The sequence below is a fragment of the Arachis hypogaea genome, chromosome 19 (genome assembly GCF_003086295.3).
Source record: "Arachis hypogaea cultivar Tifrunner chromosome 19, arahy.Tifrunner.gnm2.J5K5, whole genome shotgun sequence".
NCBI lineage: Eukaryota > Viridiplantae > Streptophyta > Magnoliopsida > Fabales > Fabaceae > Arachis > Arachis hypogaea.
The window spans coordinates 145,613,628-145,633,062 of NC_092054.1; positions in this window are offsets into that span (position 1 = coordinate 145,613,628).

A 19,435-nucleotide genomic window follows, 5' to 3' on the forward strand; every position below is an offset into this window, starting at 1 on the left:
TGCTCAATGACTTAGATTTAAGGAAAGGATAGTTTAACAAAAAGATTCATAAGACAAGCAATGATCACTGCTGTAAACAAATTCTCTTTTATATATCCTTTTATGACAATTCTAAAACCCTCTGGTGAGACTATGTGATTAGGTTCTCACCCCTTACAACCTTATCTTTTTCAAAAAAACGGACGGAAAGTCTATGAAGATTTTACCGAGCATTCAGTTGTACTTTAATTGTTTTATTTTCTTAGATATTTTTTCCTCATCTTTGTTATTGTTATTTATATTTTGTAAAGAGGGATAGTAGTTGTGATTTTATGCTATGGCTTTATATATATGTATATGCTTGTATAATTATTCTTGTGAATGTAATAGTATTATGATAATTTGTATCTATGTACTTGGTTAAAGAAAAATATTTCTGATTTTTTAAAGAAAAATTAATGAGGAATTGCAGGTAAAGGCTCTTACTTATTATTATTATTATTATTATTATTATTATTATTATTATTATTATTATTATTATTATTATTATTATTATTATTATTATATAGAAGTGGTCATAATAATCTCGCTATCAGAGTGGCCAGCCAGAAGCGTGACATTCTGGTAGTAAGAGTGTTACATTATGGTATTAGAGCAGTCTTTCCTGTAGAGCCTGAGGAATATAATGACTATGCTTCAATTGCATACTCTAAGCGTCTGTCATGTTGTAGGTTTTGTCCAGATGACAAGAGTTAGAGTTTTATGTGCATGACTGTTTATTAATTAACTCTGTTAGTTTACCGTGAACATTTGATGATATTCGGTTTAGCCAACTTAATGCTATTAGATTGTGTATCTGGGAACACTAATAAATTATCATAGGCAAAATAAAATCGATAAGTAACGGTAATGGCTAAGTTTGGAAACATTAGGTATTCTTCTTCGATGGGTTTTTAGTTGACAAATGTGCTTTAATTGTACTCTTAGTTATCTCTTGGATTTTTGAAATCACAACTCTTGACTGTGCATTCCTCTACATGAACTAAGTAACCCCTTGATGTGATACGAACGTACTTTGCTATGATATCTCATAATCCATTATATTCTCTCGAAGTGTTTGTCTCAGACCTTTTTAAAGATGTTTTGATTGATTCTTATACAAGATTTTTCTCGATTTTGCATTTTTTTTTATGGACAATACAATTCCTTGAAAAACTCCGAACTTGTTTGGTTGAATATATCTTTTCTTGTAATTTTCTCCTAAAGTTCTTGTTTGGATTCTCTTTGAAGAAATTTTGATTCAATTCTTCTCTTGGTTGAATGTATCCATAACAATTTTTTAATTTTGATAAGGTCATTTTGAATTTAACATGCACTCCTTTATATGAAGCTTTGAAACATCTTTATGTAGTTAAAATTTGTTTGTTTGTAATGCACCACTTATTTTTCTATTGATCTAGAGAAAAACTTTACCTCAATTTTTTTTTAAATAGAATTCGATTTTCTTCTAACTTTGTTGCAACTTTTATACACATTTTTTTATTTGATTATATATCTAAATATCTTTCAAGATTTTTAAGAAAATATCTTTTTCCTTAGACCTATTTAATTTCTATTTTACAATTTTTGCACAATTTATTGCAACTTGAATCCGTATTGACATAATGTCAGATTTATGCTTTTGTTATTTCCTTTGAAAAGTGTTTATTTCGTACCCTTCCTTTTAGAGCATGAAGATAATTTTTCCTTAAGTTTTTCATTCTTTATGAATGTTTCATTCAATTGTGTTCCTAATCATTTTTTTGAATATTGTAAACGATGCCATTGACTTTAGTCATTTTTTCTTGTGAGCCTTGTACTTCTTTGGTTTAGCTTGGACTTATTCCAAACTAACGCACTCTTTTTCCTTTTCTTGTTCCTATCAAAGTTCTTTGATTCAAAATTCTTTTTTAAGATGGCAGGTTGATTTTCTCTCTGGCATACTTTATTATTTTTCTATATCCTTACTTACTTGAGATTTCAACCTTTTTTCTAAATTCTTGTAAACACCATTCTTAATTTTTGTTCTTCTATTCCTAAGTTTTGTATCCTTCGAGTTAACTCAAGCTTGTATCGGCGTAACATACGATTCCTAGATATAACCATCAATACATTAGTTCTTTATGGCACTAAGTTGTGGAGCTTTGATTCTCGCAAAAAAATTTTGTTGATGTCAGATTTATGATTGGTAATAGGTTTACAAAGTGATTGATGAGATTAAGAACTCTCAGATGAGTTGTGAATTTAAGCTATGTTAAAGCTGGGAAAATTGAAATCTTAAGACTTGATGTGAAACTGGTTATTACCATGGATATATTGGATGTGTGCCACAGAATAGAAAAGGAGATTATAAAGTAAGAGTGTACTTGGAGAGTGATAAATGAGTTAGAAATTAAAGCGCCTAGTGTTTAATTAGTCAAGGGAACAAGAGTATTGGCATGTTAACCACATTGTTTTAGCATATATTTATCTTAAAAAATTTGCACCCTGTTATGCTTCTTCTTCAAATTTTAGTAAAGTGTTAAAACTATGCAATATTTTGTATATTAAGTTAATTTTCGAGGGCGAAAATTTTTGTAGATGAGGTAGAATGTAAGATATTGAATTTTTAGAAATTAAATAATAAGTTATTTATGATTTATTATATTTATTTATGGTTTTATTTTTGAAAAGTTATTTTTACCAAAAGTAATTAAATCAAAGTTACGAGACTTTGAGTTTAAAATTAATTAGGACTCATATAATTTTCAACACAATTGAATATTTTCTTATTTAAAATTTAAAGCTTTAGTAATTGAAAAATAATAAAAATTTGTTAATTTAATTTGAATATTGAGATTTTGAATTTAATTTCATGAATAAAAGAAAATTATTTTGATTACCTTTAATTTTAAATTAGAGTACTTATTTAAAAATAATTTGTAAGTTGATAAAAAAATAGAATTCTCAAAAAAATTATATTGAACTATATTTGGTTTTAAATTACTATTCTATTCCCTAATTTAATTTTATTAAAATTTTCAATTTTACTATTACCCATTTTTACCCAAAATAAACCCTAACCCTAACACAACACACTCACCTCACTCCCTCTAACCTCAGTGCTGCCTCCCCCTTTTTTCCACACACCCTCACCCACAAAAAATGAAGAAGAAGGAAAAGATAGAAGAGAGGGATTGAGGAAGAAGGAGAACAGAAGGGGAAGGGAAGGAGGACGGGGACGATGTTAGCAGGATGGAGCCATTGTCACCGTCGAGCACGAAGAGAGAGAGAGAGAGAGAGAAAGAAGGGTAGGGGAAGGACCGTGCGAGAGAGAAGGTGATGCAAAGAAGAGGAGGACCGTGAGCCGTCGTGCTCATCATCATCGCGAGAAGCCATTTCTGTCAGCGTTGCGGGTCGTCGTCGTCACTGTTGCTGACCTGCTGCACCGCCATCGAGCCGTTGTGCCACCGCAAGAGCTGCCCAGAGCCGTTGCTACCGTCACCAAGGACCGCTGTTGAGAGGAGCAGAAATGGGAGAGGTTGGTGCTGCGGGAGTCACTATCGGAGGAGGAGGAGACCGCGATTCTGGTCACGGAAATCGACGCTGACGTTGCTGGAACCACCGCCAGAGTTACTACTGCTTTGTTCCGTCATTTGTCCTTAGTTACAGTAAGTATTTTTATTCCGGGACCGTCGCCGTTAGTATTCTATTATAATCTGTTAAAAATTTTGAGGTAATAATGTCTCAAAGCCGTGCTACTACGCTTGCATGCTGCGTTTGTGGCTGTCACTGTTGCGAGGAGTCATCGGAGCTACTAGTACTGTTGTTGTTATTGTTGTGTTTATGTTGTTGCCGTTGGTTCAGTCGTGTGGTTGAGTCATGATCGATGTAGGGAGTTTTCTGAAAAAATACTTTTATTTCGAGCAATTGTTATAAATCGATATCCATGTGAAAAATGTATTTTTCTGTAATTGTGCGAGTCTTATAGATTGAATTGGGCTGTGCTTGATAAATGTGTTTGATTAAATGCTCAAATAGAATGTGGCTGCCTTGTGTGACTAATTGGTGAAGTTGATTTGTCTGTGGTTATGAGCTGTAATTGGTTTACTGATTGTCAGAAAAGGTTTGATTGAAACATGATTATATAGAGTTGTGGTTATGTTTGATTGTGATTATGATTGAGGTTGTGGAGATGGTGGTTCGTCCTGCCCATGGTAAGGACGGTGGCTTTGTCTAGCTCACGGAGAAGCAAGTTGATGTTGAGGATTTCCTCTCTTGTGTTATGGTGGACAAGTGAGGTTGAGGATTTCCTCTCTTGTTACACCAGAAGATTGGATAGAAGGTTGAGGATTCCATTCGATTCAATTTCTGATTATGGTGTGAACTAGTTAGGTTGAAGATTCTCTATCATTGCATCATAATTTCTCTCTAATTGTGAAGTGTGGCAGGTACTATATCCCAAGAATATAGCGAACACTATATCCCAAATAGCGCTGCCTCCAGTGAGATGGTGGAAAATTGAGGATTCCCTTCTTATTGCTCCTCCTTGAGATGCACGACAGAGAGACAATCTCTGGGTTAGCTACCGGATGTGTCAGATCTGGCAGTTCAACCAACACGTGAGCTCACGGCCAGTAGGACAGGCATGCATCATATTGTATTTGTTTGAAATTGCTTGAGTATGTATAATTACTTATTTTGCCTAATTGATTTTATATTAACTACTAATTGTACTACTTGTCATAATTTTTCTCTATGTGTGATTGTTTGATTGTCTGTCTGATTACTTGTGATTGTGACTTGTTGGTTCGAATTATGGTGGAGAGTTGTGGTGAATTTTGGGATGGAGACTATGATTGTTTGGGTTAGAGACTGTGTTTGATTTGAGTTATATATCTTGATGTGTTGTGTATTTTTGGGCCGTAGTCCATGATTGTTTAGGACGGAGGCTGTGATTGGGTAAGTTATATGCCTTGGTAAGTTTGGTGAAATTGTTTCTTTGCTATGTAGTGAAATATTACATAATATTGTTGAGATTGAAGTTTTTGTAAATAAAATATGAAATTGGATTTGGGATGATTAATTGTTATTGTTCAAAAAGTTGTATAAAGACAGGATTTTAAAAATGAGATTGATGAATGTTACAACTTAAATTTGATATGAATAAGAGTTTCGATGATTTTTTTGTTTTTGATGGAAAATCGCATAATTTAAAATTGGTGAATAATATGTCCAATGGTCGAGATTTAAGGAAAGGATAGTATGGTAAAAAGATTCGTAGGACGACTAATGAATCTTTTATGACAATTTTGAAACACTTTTAATGAGACCGTGTGGTTAGGTTTTCACCTCTACATCCCTATTTTTTTCAAGAAACAGACGGGAAGCCTGTGAAGATTTTACTAAGTATTTGGTTGTACTTTAATTGTTTTATTTTCTTAGATATTTTTCTCTCGCCTTTGTTATTGTTATTTACATTTTGTAAAGAGGGATAGAAATTGTGGTTTTATGATATGACTGTGTGTGTATATATTATTCTTATAAATGTAATAATATTGTGATTATCTGTATGTATGTATGTACTTGGTTAAAGAAAATATTTTCGATTTTTCAAAGAAAAGTTAATAAGGATTGCACGTAAAAGCTTCTACTTATTATTATTTATATGGAAGTGGTCATAATATTCTTATTATCAGAGTGACACAGTCAAAAGCGTGACATTCTAATAATAAAGGTGTTACGAGTGTTTATTGATCTTGAAAAATACTTGAAACTAGCTAAGAAAATTAGTCTTTATAAATTCTAATGAAAAAAGTTGAGTTACTAAATTAAATATTTTTAATTTCATAATGAGCTGAAGTCAAATATCTTAACAATTATAATTTATTGCATACAAAAAAATTTTTACTAATTGTTTTTGTTATATTTATATTTCTACTGCATTTTTTGGCAGACAATCGAATCAGTAACATAATCAAATTTTATCGATTTAAATAATAGTTAAAAAAATTTGGTACTTGATAATTTTTTGTAGAAATAATATTTTATTCGTATATTATTTATACATCTAATGAAAAATTGATCAATGAATAGTATTGATTCAAATGCAAGATAAATAAAAAAATATTAACACCAAATATTTTTTTTAAGAATATTTATTTAAAATGGTCTCCAAAAAATTTTAAAATGACCATTTTGATCCTCAATAAAAATTAATTATATAATTGATCTTAAACATTTTCTAGCATTAGACGAATTGATCGTTTTTGACACTGTTCCATTAAGTACTAACGGAACAATTTAACATGTTACATCAAACTGGTAACTTAGCTGTTAAGCGCCACATGTTACATTAGAACAAATTGGTCCCCCTTATGCAAACCATTTATCAGGCAGATATATCTTTAAAAAAATTCATATTAGGCAGATAAGTCCCTGAAAAACTCTTATATCAGACAAATAGATCCCTAATCATTTCATTTAACAGTCAGCTAAACCCTTCTATCTTCTCAATATCAGATTTTATACACATAATTCTAATACTACTTCATAGTCATTTGTCTTATACAAACATAGTAATAAGTATACAATTATCCTCACAACACTATAAATGTAATCACAACAATATAAATATAATCACAATAATATAAACATAAACAATGCAAATATAATCACAACATTACAAATATGTTTAGACCATATTAAAATTTTTTAACACAAGTATGTTTTCTTGTTACACATATCTCTAATTTTTTTGTCTTCATATATAGAATGTAGGCCTATATAGAATGTAGGCCTATTTTCATATTAAGAGTTTTTAAATCATATCAATACATCTTTTTGTATGCATAGTAGCCAAATTTTTCAAACATTTTCTTCAAATGAAAATAATTCACTAGGTCAAGATCCAACCTAAAAAATTACTTTACATTATGATCTATGAGCCTAAACAAATTTGTGCTAAAGAATTCTAATATGGCCAAAACATATTTGTATTGTTGTGATTTATTTGCATTGTTTATGTTTATATTGTTGTGATTATATTTGTATTGTTGTGCTTATATTTGTAGTAGTCTTGTAAAAATAATTGCATACTTGTCACTATGTTTGTACAAGACAAATGACTGTGAAGTAGTATTGGATTTATGTTTATAAAATCTAGTTTTGGAGAGATGGAACAGTTTAGCTGATTATTAAATGAAATGATTAGAGACCTATTTGTATGATATATGATTTTCTTAGGGACCTATCTGTCTGATAAATGATTTTTTTAAAGGAGACTAATTTGTCCCAATTTAACACGTAATGGTTAACGGCTGAGTCACCAACTTGACATAACACGTCAAATTGTTCTGTTGGTGCTTAATGGAGCAGTATCAAAAATGACCAATTTGTTTGATGCCAGAAAACGTTGAAAACAAGAATATAATTAATTTTTGTTAGAGACCAAAACATCTACTTTAAAATTCTTTAGGGACCAATTTAAATAAATACTATATTTTAGAAACAAAGATATCATAATAACAAGTTAACAACAGAATAAATTTTAGTATTTGTTTAGATATTATTAAATTATTAATTTTTTTAATAAAAGAATATTATTTTTTATTTTTAATATGTGTGGTAAAATAAATAAAATAAAATATTAAAAAATAAATATATATATTTTTAAAAATTATAATTTATATCTTCTATTAAAAAATTTTTATTTAAAAAATATTTTTAATATAATAAATAAATAATATTTTTATATTATTATACGTAAATATAATTATTGAATAAATAGATATTTTTATATAAAATATTTAAATATAAAATTACATATTTTTTTAAATTTTATAAAATAGATTATCTAAAAAAATAATATTAAATAAAAAATATTTTTACATAAAATATTAAAATATAAAAATATATTTATTTTTTAAAAAAATCTTATAAAAATAGATCATTTAAAAAAAACTTTTCGAATCAGGTCATCCAAACAAATCCTCCCACGACGAATTCTACAATCATTATGGAAACTCTTAAGACCACAAAATAAATAAATAAATAAATTCTCAACCGGGCCACACAAGCTAGTGTACGTAGATCAGAAATTTATTCCACTACTGTATTTGGAAAAACGAATTAAATCATGTTCCTATTACTATCTCTCAACATTTATGTTCCTATTGATATCTCTCAACCACCAATTTGTTCCTCTTTAATTAATCGTAAAATCACTCCTTTCAACGTTTTAAATTATAAAGAGACACATAAATAATGGTCTTATCAGACCGAATTTTTTTTGGATCTGCATAAAGATCTAATATTATATTATAAACTTACTTTTTTTTTCTAAATTTAATCTAATAAAAGAATATATAAATATTTATATTTTTATTTATTTTTCATTTTAAGTTTTGTTTTTTATTGTTTAATTTCAAAATTACGAGTTTACGACAGAAGTTCATAATAATGTAATAAGTGAGAAAAAAAATTATAAATGGCTCATGATAATTATTCTAAAAGAAAATGAGATCTCTAATAAAATAAATTTTTTGTGGTTCTTGATTTTTTTTTTCTAAAATTAGTTAGTTATTTTATTAATATTTTTTTTAGATTATCATAATATGTCTACGTAATATATTAAACTATTGATTTATTTATTAAGTGTCAATTATTAAGATTGACAGATTTTTTTTATTAAGTATCTCATTATTTTTTGAGAATAATTGTGAAGATAGTTAAAAAAAATTTTTTCACATATCTTGACTAAATATACAATGTAAAAATTGAAAAATATTAGTAATTTTTAAATTTTTTTTACTTAAGAAATTGAATAGAGAATATATTTTTTAATTTTTTATTTTAAAAAAATTGTTAAAATATCATATTAAGTTTTAGGTGTACTTGATTTAAATTAATAATAACAATTCACATAAACTCATTATTAGAAAAAATGAATATTCTATTTTATAATAAATAATAAAAAATTAACACAATATTTTATTTAAAATAGATGTAACAAATAAAAATATTAAGTATAATATCAAATATTCAAATTTTAACACTTTAAAATAATTAGTAATGAATAGATAAAACTGATAACAACAACTAGTAATATCATTCTTATTAATATAATAATAGATACATCTTTTGTTCAATTTTTATAAAAAAAAATTTAAAATGATTAATATTTCTCAATTCTTACACTCAAAATGTAGTCGATGTAAAAGAAATAACAAAAAATAGAAAAAAAATTTTAAACGGTTCTTGAAAATTATTCAAAAACACAACGAAACCTCAAACAAAAAAAATTATGTCAATCCTAGTTGGGACATAATGGATAAATCAATTAATTAATGTACTATGTAGATATGTTTGGTTTATTCAAGAGAAATTATTAATAGAGAGACTAACAAATCTCACAAAATTAAAAATTAAAAATCAAAAACAAAATTTTTTCATTAAAATCTCGTAATCTTTCAAAAAAAATTAACAAAAACTGAGATAGTGAATTTTATTAAACTTTCGTAATCTTTAAAAAAAACATTAACAGAGACTGAGATAGTTATTCACTTTATAATAAGCAGAAATCAACACCGTAGGCAATTATTGTGTATAGCCCCCCAATTATTATTATTATTATTATTATTATTATTATTATTATTATTATCTATTTTATATTTTAAGAATACGTGTTAAATTTATAAATTAAAATTTTTTTTATTAAAAATATAAAAAATTTAAATTTTTAATAATGCATTTGGTTTGTATTATATAAATAAAAATATTTAAAATTTTTTATTAATAATAAATTTATTATATATGCCTTAAAACACATTATTATTATTATCTCTTTTCATGCACATTGTCCATATTTAAATTCCTGAATAATGAAGATAATTTGGAAACAACAAAAAAGGTTAATAAACTAGATAACATGAATTTTTTGGGATTATAATTTTTGAATTGTAAACGTATAGTTTTTGAATTTCTACATTTTTTTTTCTTTTTGTTCGATATTTGGCTAATATTTTAAAAATAAAAAAATAATGTATAATCCAGTATAATAATTAGTTACATTGGTATGTTTTTTTAATATAAATTTTGTTTTATTTTTTAAAATTTTAATTAATAAATGGGACTTTCATATTTAATTTGAGGGTTAATAAAATCTGTAAAGAAACAATTAAATTTCATGATGTAAAACAAATTGAAAGATCTAATTAGTATATTTAAAAATTTTTAAATATTAAAATGACAAATATGAGAGTCAAATTTGTATATTAAAAAAAACTTAAAATTAAAAATAATAAATCTAAAAGTCAAATTTATATATTTAAAAAATTAAAATCAAAAGTAATAAATTTGAGGATCAAAATGTCCCGTCTTCATTTTATTTTTATCATGGATCTTTATCTAATTGTCTTTGTCTTCATTTCATTTTTATTATGGATCTTTATCCAATTGTCTTTACAAAAGATAGATACATGCAAATATTTATGGATATTTATTTTTAAAAATGTTAAAAAAATTAATACAATTATTTAAAGTTATCAGAATTGACGGATTGAAAAATCCCAGTCACAAAATTGGTCTGATTAATAAATCTGATTGCATAAGGAATAAAACCGATGAGACCCAGTTTGGCCCAACTGAATTTAACAAAAACTGATGAACTAACCGATGAGACCCAGTTTGGCCCAACTGAATTTGTGGTCAGGTTAAAAACTTGGACCGGTATGTTGCATTTTTTTTGCCCCTCTTCCCAATGAAACGGCGCGGTTTTTGGCCTTTTGAAGGGAAAAAATGAAACCCTAAAAGCTACCTTCTGTTGGGAATAAGGAGTATGACCACAATCCAATCAATTATGTATCAAATAATTTATTGTTGTTATTATATTAAAATATTAATATAATAAGATCTTTGATTAAATTTAGAGATTTATCATTGTGATAGTGATCATAATATTGAGAGATAAAACTTTTATAATTTAATCTAAATTGTTCTTGGTCATAGGATTATTAAAAAGGACACTAATAATCCGAAAAGATCAATATATATATATATATATATATATATAATGGTTTTCATTAAATGAAGATTAATAGATCTCATTTATAAAATTATATATATATAGATGGTGCATATAGAGATATGACCATTGAACTGACTCACTCTGAGAATTCCTAATGGTTATAATTATCGCATATTTGTCAATAGGATATTCTCAAGATGAACATAGTAATAGAGTTTCCTTTGACCTGCGACTCTTATAGTAATTAACAATGTATTTATTATACTTTGATTCCGGACACCTAATACCCTAGGGTGCTAGTTGAAGGCATATTGGGTATGATTTAAATATTTGTAGAATTAATGATTAGTCAATAAGAAATCCGTCAACTTTCGGTAAAGAGTTTGAGCTCTACAATTATAATGACTGAGATGAATAAATCCTTAGTCAAGAGGATTGAATGAATGAAGAAATGAGTTTCTTAGGTCATTCACAATTCATTATAATAATAGTAACAAGTTAGAGTTTGACCATTAAACCATACTCTAAGGGTTAACCAAGAGCTGGAAAGATGGAAGGAATTATACTTTGTTCTTCTCGGGTTCTTAGAAAAAATATATTACTTCATACTATCGGATCGTTGAGGAGTGTTGTTAGACGCCAACCTTGATTAGTAAATTTAGCATGACTAATTTACTACCCACTTAGTATTGAACCTATGGGGTCACACACTAACGAGTGTTCTAATCTTTACTATAGAATTATTTAATTATTATTTTGATTTAATCAAATAAATAATTATATTAATTCAAATGGAATATTATTATATTCTTTACTAGCACCAAGAATATAATAATAGTATGATAATTGAGAATATTAAATGATATTTGAGAATAATTAGTTATTTTATTTCTAAATTTGGATGAGATCTTAACTAATTCTGTTTTCAAATTGAGTTATGATATGATTCATAAATTTGAAGGATCCAGATTTATAATTTCAAGATATGATTTAAATTTGAATTAAGATTCGAATTTAAAATCAATAACAAATCTCATATTATATATATATGTATGCCAAGAGTAGAGGAATGTGACGGAGATGAGAATAAAACATAAGAGTTTTATTCCTTTACCTCTACACACATAAACGTATGTGAGCCTAATTCTTGGAGACGAATTTTATAGCGTGCAAAGAGTTGCAAGAGGTTTCTCAATTTAGATTAGATGTCCATTGGTCAAGGAGTTGACAGCAAAGGTTGGCCTCGATGTGGATACGTATAGTGCCTTCGTACCATCGAAAGAGAAAATAATTTTTACTAGCGTACACAGGTATTTAGATCTGATCTATATATTGTATATTACTGGAATAAAGTTTAAGCACAAAATAGATCTTTAAGGATTATTTTCTTTTCTTTCGCTGCGTGTTATGAACACATGGTAATCCAACAGTAGTATCAGAGCTTTGGCTTTTTTGTGTTTAAATTTTTATTCCTGTATTTCTAAAAATTTGTGAATTAATCGGATTAATTCAAATTGTTTTTAAGCATGTGATGTATTTATTTTCATTGAGATGGTTTTCTAATAAACTAATAGTTAATTTATTTTAATTATTTAATTGTGATTAAATTATCATTCTTTTAATATAAAAATTATATTTATAATCAAATATTTTGTTTATATATTAAATTTTATGTGATTTTGATCACAATAAAAGGAATAAGATGTAAAATATCTTTTGTTTGTTTCTTATATATATAAGTGTCTATATAAAGGTCAAATTTGATTTGATAATTTTTTAAGGCTAAACGTTAGTATATGAAAAATCAAATTTTGATTTTTTTTTTTTACTAATCAAATTTTGATTTGATTGATGTGTTTTGAACACTATAATTTTAGAAATTAGTTTTTCTAATGTTCTTGATTATAAAAAGCGGCTTGACAACCAGGAGTTTTATTTTCAAGATAACAATCAGTGTATACATTTGATGTATTAAGAATTTAATTTTATATTTTTACCTAGACAACTTAGGAGTATAAAATTTAATCCAAGAATACTGGTAGAAATTCTCTAACAATAGAGATAAGTCCTAAAAATTAGGATATATATTGTCAAAAATAAATTTATCTCTTGTTTACAAGGAATGACCTAACAACCAGGATACTTGTAATCACGGATATAATTTATTCATGTATATGATAATGCATAAGGAGAATTAATTTTATACTTGAACCTAGACAATCTAGGGGTATAAAATATAATTCAGTTAAATAATTGTCTGACAACTAGATAATTATTTGGGATTATAATTGTATGTGATACAATTTAATCATATTTATTTAGAATAGGTATGAGTAACAACTTGACAACTAAGGTACTCATTCATGATTCTAAATAATTTTAACAGAAATATAGATTTCTTAATTTACTTTCATATTTTAAATTTTTAAATATGTCCATTTTTGTGTGGCATACTTGAAAGTAATGCATTGGCTACAATTTAGAATTGTTTTTTCAAAAAGTTATCATTGAGATGACAATCCTACTGAAATAATATCTTCCAATAAAATTGGTTTTGAAATGGTTAGAATTTGTGAAGTATTTGTAATATTATTTTATATGAGTTGTTTTGATAACTATAAGTTCTAATTTCAAAGACATCTCTCCACTATTTATTACTAAACATCTTGAGAAGATGTATGGTGTCCAAAGTAAGATAGTATGACTATCAAAAATTTTGTTTAAACTAGTGGGAGTATTGGACGATATATTTTGAATTAAACAATTTTAGAAGTTAGAATGCCATTAGGCAAATGGCTTTAGTGAGAATTGTTCCTGCAAGCATTTTTGGAGATTTATTTTGTTACAAACAATTTATAATTGGCCTTAATATGATTAATGTTTGTGAGCTTTTTAGAAAAACTCAATATGAGTATTGAGGATGCCAATCAAAATTGCTCTTAAGGGTTGGTTTGACCAATAATAAAGATACTGAGTATTTTTATTATAAGAGTTTAAAGTAAAATCTCTAAATATTTAATTGATATTCTATTGAATAAGGAATGAGATTCTCTCAATGCATAAATATTAGTACTCTATGTACCCTATCATATTTAAAAAAACATGAAATTTAATTTAGTTGAGTATCATTATTAGTTAAATATTTGGATTACATTTTAGAAACGTGGATAAATTAACAAGGTTTTCACTAAATCAATTTTAAACCCATATAAGATGTGGAAAAGGCCATAAACCGAAACTCAAGAACATTAGAATTTGGAGATGTCTTATATGTGTTAAGAGATTGCACAACAATAGAATTGATATTAGGTCTGATAAATGAGATTTATTGGTTACCCTGAAGAAATAATGAGTATTATTTCTATCACCTTTCTTAAGATAAAGTATTTGTGATAAGAGATTGAACTCTTTTTTTTTTTTATAAAAAAGGGAGATTTCCTCCCAAAGGAAGATAAGGTGAACAAATAGAACTTGATAAAGTCAAGACATTCAAAAAGTTTGATTTATACAATATCAAGAAAAACTTTGTATTTACAAAGAAAAAGTGGGAGTACAATTATTTTTATTAGAATTGTTTACCACTCAATAGAGGATATACTTTCTCCGGGAAGTATAAAATGTTTGATCGTCAAACTAAATTTTTGAAAAAGTAACCTATTTGTATAATGATACAATTCTATAAAAATAGATCTAATGGTTACTTAGATTTTTTTTTATAATCATGCTCAATAAGGATTGTCCTTAAAATAAAATTATACACTATTGTAGTGGGAGATTTCATGTTTTGAGAAAATGTGATATTTATTATGCACTAGGTATACCTTGTAAAAGGTCAAGCACATGTGCTCAAAAGCTAAGGTGTTTAAGGTCAAAAGAGTTTTGATAAACACAAATCTGCATTAAAAATTATACACATGATTGATTGGCTCTAGTGCAAGTGGGAGATTATTGAGATAATAGTATGCCCAAGATCCAATCTATCATGATTGGCTCTTGTGCAAGTGGGAGATTGTTGGGAATAAGGAGTATGACCACAATCCAATCAATCATGTGTCAAATAATTTGTTATTGTTATTATATTAAAATGTTAATATAATAAGGTCCTTGATTAAATTTAGAGATTTATCATTATGATAGTGATCATAATATTGAGAGATAAATATTTTATAATTTAATCTAAATTATTCTTGGTAATAGGATTATAAAAAAAGGACATTAATAATCCGGAAAGATCAATATATATATATATATATATATATATATATATATATAATAATGGTCTTCATTGGATGAAGATTAATAGATCTCATTTATTAAATTATATATATAGATGGTGCATAAAATATATAACCATTAAACTGACTCACTCTGAGAATTCCTAATGGTTATAATTACCGCATATTTGTCAATAGGATATTCTCAAGATGAACATAGTAATAGAGTTTCCTTTGACCTGCGACTCTCATAGTAATTATTAACAATGTATTTATTGTACTTTGATTCCGGACACCTAATACCCTAAGGTGCTAGTTGAATGGATATTGGGTATGATTTAAATACTTGTAGAATTAATTATTAGTCAATAAAGAATCCGTCAACTTTCGGTAAAGAGTTTGAGCTCTACAATTATAATGACTGAGATGAATAAAACCTTAGCCAAGGGGATTGAATGAATGAAGAAATGAGTTTTTTAGGTCATTCACAATTCATTATAATAATAGTAACAAGTTAGAGTTTGACCATTAAACCATACTCTAAGGGTTAACCAAGAGCTGGAAAGATGGAAGGAATTATACTTTGTTCTTTTCGGGTTCTTAGTAAAAATATATTACTTCATACTATCGGATCGTTGAGGAGTGTTGCTAAACACCAACCTTGATTAGTAAATTTAGTATGACTAATTTACTACCCGCTTAGTATTGAACCTATGGGGTCACACACTAACGAGTATTCTAATCTTTGCTATAGAATTATTTAATTATTATTTTGATTTAATCAAATAAATAATTATATTAATTCAAATAGAATATTATTATATTCTTTTTTAGTACCAAGAATATAATAATAGTATGATAATTGAGAATATTAAATGAGATTTGAGAATAATTAGTTATTCTATTTCTAAATTTGGATGAGATCCTAACTGATTCTGTTTTCAAATTGAGTTATGATATGATTCATAAATTTGAAGGATTCAGATTTAGAATTTCAAGATATAATTTAAATTTGAATTGAGATTCGAATTTAAAATCAATAACAAATCTCATACTATATATATGTATGCCAAGAGTAGAGGAATGAGACGGAGATGAGAATAAAACACAAGAGTTTTATTCCTTTACCTCTACACACATAAACGTAAGTGAGCCTAATTCTTGGAGAAGAATTTTATGGCGTGCAAAGAGTTGCAAGAGGTTTTTCAATTTAGATCAGATGTCCATTGGTCAAGGAGTTGACAGCAAAGGTTGGTCTCGATGTGGATACGCATAGCGCCACTACAAGATTTTTGTTTATTTGTGGCAGTTTTTTTCCTTATTTGTGGAGGTTTATAACCCCCACCAAATAGTTTGTGGGGGCTTTTTAAAACCCCCAAAATTTGAGGTGCCACGAGGTTTTTTGTGGAAGTTTTTAAAAACCTCCACTATCTATTTAGTGGGGGGTTTTGTATATCTTTAGTGGGGGTTTTATATTGGACTTTTGTGACGATTTTAAATCACTTTTGTGGTAGTTTAAAACCTCCACAAATTATTTTTTAATTTAAAAAAATAATTATTTTGTGAAATTTTCAAACCTCTACAAATCCTGTAATTATTTATTTATTTTTAATTTCAAATTATTTATTAATCTCATCTCATTTACATACTTTTACATTAGAAATTTATTTTTTAATATCAAAAATAGTAAACACACTCAAAGAAAAGTCTTAAACACCAATTTGGTTCAGAAATTCCATAAAATCACCACAAAACAAGATAATCCAATTAAATTAAATACACAATTGTAAGCTTCAAAGTTAAGCCAATCCAATCAAAAACAGATTAACATAGCTTGCTACCTATAAATGAATCACAATTCTCATGAAAAATATAGAAAAAAAAAATCAAAAGGGTATTATGAGGTAAATCCAATGATTTTCAAACTAAATTGAGTTAACCTGGATTCAAAACACATAGATTTTAAATGGAAATGAATATAAATCAAAGTTAATTTAATTCTGAACATGCATTCAAAACTCATAAAAAGTTAAAAACAAAATGAGTATATCTATTCTAAAACAATACACTTCTTACTATATCAAATACAAATTAAAAATAATAAATCAAAATTTTACACTATATATGGTGTGCAGCGAGGTTCATAACCTATCCATCTCACACCAGCTTTGGCATATCCATCAGTCGACGGGACGAAGAATGAAGATCTTCTAATTGATGCCATCTTTGTTGCCACATATAATGGAACCTGCATCAGAAAAATCTCAAATCAGAAATGAAAAAAAAAATTCACAAGAAAAGATCTTAGCCGTGAAAGCAAACTAACCCATTTCAATATGAGAGTCAACTGAAATATTTCATAAATAAATTAGACAGGTATCCAACTTTTATAAGTTAACAAGAAAAAAAAGGGTGGAGTGAGGGAAAGAAAAATATGAAAATAACAAAGGCATCCAAGAATATTGAATTGCACTATGCATCAACCTAATCAAATTCACGATCGTCGACAATGTTTTCCAGTTTCTAAATCCCATTGACGACGGAATCATATGCAACATGTCAATTTCTAAGAGCATAGGACAAAAACAGAGCACCATAGCAACTTCATGTGAATAATAAAGAAGTTTATGAAACAAAAATGATGTTATGAACTATTTCCAATCATCAACTACTAGTTGCTGCTATTACAAACATCAAGGATTCATATAATGTTGCTAAAAATTGGCAAGGAGATCCATGTACCCCAATAGCATATATGTGGGAAGGTCTAAATTGTAGTTTTGAAGGCAAAAGTTCTCCAAGAATCACATCTTTGTAAGTTAATGAACTAGAAATCAGATCATGTTTTTATTCATTAATTAACACCAATCATAACCTCTTAATCTGGTTTTTGAAATGCAACCAGGGATTTATCTTCTAGTGAATTAACAGGGCAGATATCATCCTACATATCCAAGCTCATTATGTTACAATACTTGTGAGTATCTCATCTAATATGGTTTACAAATGGTGGAACCAAATTATTCCATTTATATTTTTCGCTTTCAATTTTTGTTTTAAAATTATTTGATATCCCGAATTGTAATAATAAATGCATTTCAATTGCATGTTTCAGAGATTCATCCCAATCAAAGACTCCAAGTAAAAGACTGATACTTTATAGATTTAAAAAGTCACGAGGCTTTCCAGAGTGCAAAACTGGGTCTTTAAGGTTGAAAATGATGGTAAGAGTTGAAATACAAATGAATAGAAATTAAAACCACTAACCTTATTGATGCGGGGAACTAATTCCTACAAATTAAAAATAATATTCTTTGTTATACTCTATTATAAAATAACAGAATTTTTTAGTTAAAAAATATAAGATCAATTATAAATTTTAAAATATAAAGATTTATTTTATATTCACTGCATATCACTGCCTGCATATCCACTCTACCATCCGAATTAAGTTTTCTTGAAAGGGAATGCCCCTATGAAGTACCAGACCAAGTGAAATAAATTTAATAAGCAAGGCAATTACAAATACGCAGCTATAAACTGAAGTAACTTAATCCAATATTATTAATTTGATACCAAAGAAATAGTATATAAATACCTTTCCATTAATGCCTCTGGAAACTCTGTGAGAAGCTTCCCTTGTAGAACTAGCAGCTTCTTTGGCCTCTTCAAATATCACCTAATATGTTGAAGATGCCATCAGAAAACCAACAATACACTAATTCACTCTAGAGAGTTATTAAACCAGATTCTAAATGCTCACCCCATCACTGCCGATCCTCCTTGTCGTTGACGAAGTATAGTATGGTCCATTAGCACCACCATAGCGTACGGGTGAGCTCTGGAAGCAGAATCTTTGAGTTTAAGATTCAGCTCCTGTTGTTTCCTGCATATCACTACCTGTTGCCCTACACTGTTTTAAATGGACAAATAAAAAGGTATCATAAATTTATTCTATCACATCATCGTTAACTTGCAATACCTAATGCAACTGACTAATGTGATATTTGATGTGATAAAGAGCAAGATCTTATTAGATTATCTCTTTTTTGTTCTTTTATTATTTCTCAAACTTAGAACCTAAACACAAGCCTTAAGCAGTAACCCAATCCAAAACCAGAGTGCATATTCCATATATGAAAAAAAGAGAGTACCTTCACACGATATCCCTTCTCCATCAACTTTTTAACCATATCTG